Source organism: Capsicum annuum, chromosome 12, assembly GCF_002878395.1.
Source record: "Capsicum annuum cultivar UCD-10X-F1 chromosome 12, UCD10Xv1.1, whole genome shotgun sequence".
Taxonomy (NCBI): Eukaryota; Viridiplantae; Streptophyta; class Magnoliopsida; order Solanales; family Solanaceae; genus Capsicum; species Capsicum annuum.
This window is the reverse complement of record NC_061122.1, coordinates 60,499,311-60,505,310: the sequence shown is the minus strand read 5'-3', so window position 1 is coordinate 60,505,310 and position 6,000 is coordinate 60,499,311.

Sequence of the window (6,000 nt, the reverse complement as noted above, 5' to 3'; positions counted from 1 at the left end):
GTCACTCATATTATTCCTCGTAGATTCGACCCTGACTCTAAATTTGGCTAAATATATTGAGGACGACCGTCTTGCACTTAAATTGGCATATAAGTTGAGTGTTATCAGTTCCTATTTCACCCATGACTACTATGGGCTCATCTATACCTTGCCTACCTGCCGGTGGGTACACTTAGTGCCAGTAGAATTTCTGAATATTGTGCTAAAAAGGTTGACGATATTCAAGTAAAAGGTGGATAATATTAAAAAGGTGTTCAACCAAAGGTAAACAATCAGATCCCAATGGAGATATGTGGGATACTGACCTACTTTGATTGCTTTTAAAGAAGGACCATTGATGAAGTTAAGGGTGTGAAGTCCCTCGACTTGGATGGGATTTGAGAAGAGTTGGATGCTCTTCGAGCTGCTATAGAGGATATGTTGTCGAGGCCATATCTAATAATTTAGATCTTTACATGCCCGTGATAGAGGAGATTGAGAAGGTCAGGGTAGAAAATATATGGGGCATCAAGGACAAGGAAAAGAGTATCGATGATGGTGTAGATCTAGAACAAAAAAATAGGAAGAGAAAGTGGGACAAAGAAAATTTGAAAAAAGCAATGGAGGCAAGCAAAAAGTCCTTCTAGGATACTTTTCTAGATTTATGAGATGGGGAGTGGAGCTAAGATCTTTAGAGTTTACGAGGCCTTGGGTGATGCGGTTATAGATTATACTTTTGGTGGTGGGGTTACGATAGTTTCCCCTACTAGTTTGTTACATTTGAGTGAACTAGCCACCACCAGTGCTAATATTAATTTAAGTGCCATAACCATCGTTAAGGCTACGAGCATTATGACTAGGGTGAATTCTGATACCCTAACAACTGATGAGACCACATCCAGTGCCTAGAGCATCGAGGACACTATATGTACTCATATTTGGGTGTGTACCACCAGTCAAGGGGTTTTTGTGGCAATTTTTTCCTTGAGTTTGCTATCATAGTAGTACCGACATATTTAGGTGTATGTTTTTGTTTTTTATGTATTTTATATGTTCAATTATACGAAAATGGGGAACCTTAGTGTAGTCAAGTTTTGTTTCTTTTATGTGTTTTATATGTTCAATTATACGAAAATAGGGGAACCTTAGTGGAGTTAAGTTTTTGATGTATTGATTTTGGAGTTTAAAGGATACCCCTTCTAAAAATTTATTTTATATTGTGTGTTGTAGTAGTGTTAAACTATGACCATAGTTGGATCTTGTAATGACATTAGTATTATAGGCAGAATAATCTTAGCTTAGTAATGCATGAACTAGACAAGTCGTAGTTGATAATGTAACTTTGCGCTATGTTTGTATGAGATTTCTTACATAGTTCACTTTGTGTGTTCAATCTAGAACATTCCAGTTAGTCTTTCCTAAGTTATTGGATATTTGGTTAGAAAAGGATCACTAGCCCTTTTAAATTGAATAAGTTCATTTTTAGCCTGAATGTATGACCAAATAAATTATCCCTTGATCCCACATTTGAGCCTTAATTGACTAGTTCTTTTATTAGCTTAAATAACTTCCCACATTGAATTACACTGAAATTATTTTGACCGTGGTCCGTACTTAGACACTATGTACGTCAAGTCAGGTAAATTGCCTAAGTTGATCATGGCATCATATGGGTGTATAGTACGAATTTGGTATGGAGAATACATTAGTAAAAATAAAAAGAATTTGGCTACTGCAAGAAAAAGAATAAAGAAGTGATGAATAAATCTTGGCAAAAGAAAAAGATAAAAAAAAGTGTAGAAAGTAAACCATACCCAAAATATGAAGAAAACAAAGGAGAATAAGAAAAAAAATAAGTGAGGTTGAAAAATGAAGACAAAAATAGTGTATTGCTAAAAAAGTTTGAGTCACAGTATCTATATTTACCATACCCGTCCCTAAGCCTACATTACAATCCAATAAAAATCTTATTGTTATTGTAGTCCAATCATCTAAAAACTAAGACATAAAAAATAAGGGCCAGCCAATGGAATTTCATATACACTGTTAGAACTTCATTGTGAGGTTTAGCATTTTGATTAAGTCCCTGGTTATAATTACATTTGAAGACTATAAGTGTATAGATCTTTATTGTTATAAGGGCACATCAGATGCATTGATGATTGATATTTGTTTGGTAATGTCATTTGCATATATGATGGGTTATTGGTTCATAATTTGATGTCATCTCTTGATCTCATTGTGTCATGGTAATAGGTACATGTATGCATAGAGGTTTTTAAATTCTTGTCTAGGAGAGAGTTAAAAATTTATTCTAAGAAGAATTAGATTGACTATTGTAGGTCCCTTAGGTTTCTCTTAGTTAAGCGTCATAGTTGTTAATTTACTTGTTTACCTGAAGACATGCAAACTTTCTAAGTTGAGGGTGTTAATGTGTTTTGGTTTCACAATACTTTAGTTCTTAAAATAAGGAAAATATGCTAAGTTGAGGGCTTATTTATGTGGATATGATGTGTTTGTGTTAGTTTTGTAGAAAAATAGGTCTTGGTGGAAAATAGATTAAAAAAAGGTTAAGAATGACCAAGTATGGAAACTGGAGGTTGGCCATGACTCAATGGGTCATGCTACGAGTCATAGCTTGAGTTGTTGTATTAGAAAGGAGCATCACTTAAAGGGTTGAAACTCTAATGTTAGCTATGAGCCTGGGAGAGGCAAGTCATAGGATGACCCATCCTAAGTACAATTGATCAAAAGTCATGCAAAGGAATAAAATGGTATCTTGGCAATAAGTACAACATACGATAAATCACATGACCATACTATTGTCGCCTAGACTCATCCTGAGTACAATTGGTCAAAGTCCCACAAAGATACATAACTTGACCCAGTGGAAATAGTCCACCCAACGAGTCAATGGGTGAGCACATGAGTCGTTACCAAAGCTGATGAAGACAAGGAAACAAATGCCTAATGACATGAAATGAGTTGGAGGCAGACCCTATGACTTGTCTGAGCCGTCGCTATTATCGAGTTTGTTCTCTTCTTTATTTAGGATAGGATTGATTTTTATCTATAAATACTCTTGATGGTTTTTATGTTTTAGGTTACATGATATTACTACTTTTAAGGCATATACTTGTTCTATAGAGTCGTAAACATTCATCTTGAGGGTTTTGACTCATAATGAGATTCATGATTTTTCATCTTATTCTTCGTAAGTTTACAATTATATTTTTCTTCCAAAATTATTATTGTGTTCTTATAATCAGGAGTAGCTAAATCTAATAGCTAGGGTTGTGGGAACCATGATGGATTAACAAAGTAGGGTTCGAATTACAAAGTGATTCTTGAAGGGTGTTTGGGTGTGTATTATTATTCTCTTTGATTTGATTATTTTCTAAAGAGTGCATGTGTTAGATCTCACCTTATCTTTACTCGCAATAAAAGGAGTAATAGATGGAAAAAAGAAATAAATAGCAGAGACATGGAGCTATAAACCTTCAATAAATAGCTTGAGCTAATAATTCAAAAAAGCTAATTTAGGAACTAAGAAAGGGCTTAGTATTTCGAAAATCATGAGACGAGAAAGCATGATTGAGAATAGTCACCTAATGGGGGCATAAAGCCATTTAGGTAAACATAGCTTATCGATTCTGTATGCCAATCATCCAGAAAGATCACTAGTATGAAGAACCTATGAAGTTATAAAGTTATGGGGAGAACAATCCTAATAACTCTCATGTATTGACTACAAACTCAACAAAAATTAGCATTTTTTGCTTGTCGAAATTATAATTCCAAACCCCCCTCATTTATTGTAAATTAATTACTAATTATTTAGATAAACACTTTGATTAATATTTTGGCCTATTCATGTGGGATCAATCCCAACCTAGTTGGAATATATATTTGATATAGCGACCACTTTATACTTATTTTAAAGGGGTAATTTGAGCCACATCAGTTGTGTTATTGACTGTAATTATTCTGATATGGTTGATATTCTGAACATACTTGTTTGGTCTATTATGAACATACTTGTTGGCCTGTTTGAACATACTCGTTCGTTGTTGTGAATTACATGTGTTGAATGACCTGTCTACTTGCTATTTGATTAATATGTATTATACGTTTTCTAAGTTGGGTAAGCCTATGATACCTATCAGTACATAGTGATTTGTATTGATACTATCCTGAACTCTTCTTTTGTTGAATACATGCTATGCTCTAGAGACTCCAACGAGATCTCACCTCCAGCATTTGACAACTGACTTCGATCCAAGGATAAGCACTCCATCTTAAGGCTTCCATGGATCATTACATTAGTTCTTGTCCTTCTTTTGGACGGTGAGATTTTTATTACTTTTTGTTAGTATTGCATATTTCTCTTAGACATGGTTTTTAATTTATAAGTTTTTGTATGACGACTTTAGAATCTTGAAGATTGTAATTGATAGTTGTTGATTTTCTACACTTATTGATTGATTGGTTTTTGGACTTTATTATTATCAGAGTTGCTTTTATGATAATATTATCTAAAATGGCTTGAGTGTTTAGCATAAGGCTTGGGTTAGAAGGTTCTTCCATCAGATGGTTATCTCAATCATTTAAGTCGTGCCAAAAACATAATCATCAATTTATTAAAAATATAACAAATCTAACAAACTCATGTAAAGCTTCTTTTACTAACTATTAATCTGCTCTTGTGAGTCTAAAGATTAGATATTATGGCATAGGTTAATGTTTGCAACCACTAAGCCTATTAATTAAGAACAAAAATAAGTTTGATAAATTATAATAATAATATCATGCAACACACAAAATCCTTATGAACTCTACAATCTCATTGAGTTTCACAACCTCAATTGAGGATTTAGATACTCATACTAAAAGTAAAAGAGCAATAATAAAAGTAAGGAGATCTAAGGAGATTGCATAAACTTACTTTGAATATTAAAGCTTCGAAGAATTTTGAAGAAATAGAAAGAGAAAAATTAAGAGTTGCACAATAGAAACCTAATGCTATGCTAAATTATGAAAAATTATATATTTTATAACTAAAACCTAACATGTCTATTTATAATGGTAAAGAAGTTTAAATCCAAAAGGTAATAAATTTATCCGTCAACACAACTCACGAACTAATCGGAGACCATTAATATGTTTGCGGTCCATGGAATGTCCTTGCATCATCATCAATCATCTTTTATATTTTATTGGATTCGCATCGTGAACATATTTTTGATTGTGAATTACTTCATGGTTCGTATTTCTTAGTCACAAGTTCCTTTCAAGTTATGGTCTTCTTGTCAAGTACATGTCTTTGATTTATTGCATAATTGTCTTCTCCATCGCATTCTGACAATCTCTGTGGGACCATATTTAGCACCTTTTCTGATTCTTTTCACAATTTATTCGATAACCCATCAACTGATCTATGATCTATTTTTTGGAAAAAATTACTACAATATTGATATTAGAACTGAAATTATTAATAGTAAGAGAATAGTCACAAATATTGTGTCGTGGCAAGCCATCGCCTTGAAAGAAATTTCGGCCTGACTCTGATTCAAATCCTTCTAGCCGGTCGCTCCCCAAGGTTCCACAGCTACTTCCAAACACATGCACTCGTGGCTGAAAGTTTGGAGGTTTCCCAAACCAATTGCCCAAAATTTGTCAAAGAATAGGAAGCCAAGATTAAGGCAGAGAATTGATGAAGGGGAGAGCGTATATTGTTTTCTATGTTTTCTTCCATCTTTAGTTCTCAAATGATACTCCTTAAATAGGTATATCACTTACGTTTCATCCATCAAAAGAGTGAGAGAAGATACACAGTGTTAATGTACGTAATATAACATTACTCTTGAATTAATGACATATCATAAAGGATAGTAACTTTCAAGACTTCTGAATGTCTCTTCATTCACAAAGTTACATTTAATTGTCAGTTGAATAAATGTACATTTATGAAGTAGTAACTCTCACATCCTACAAACTCTTATGACTTACGGATGTTCATAC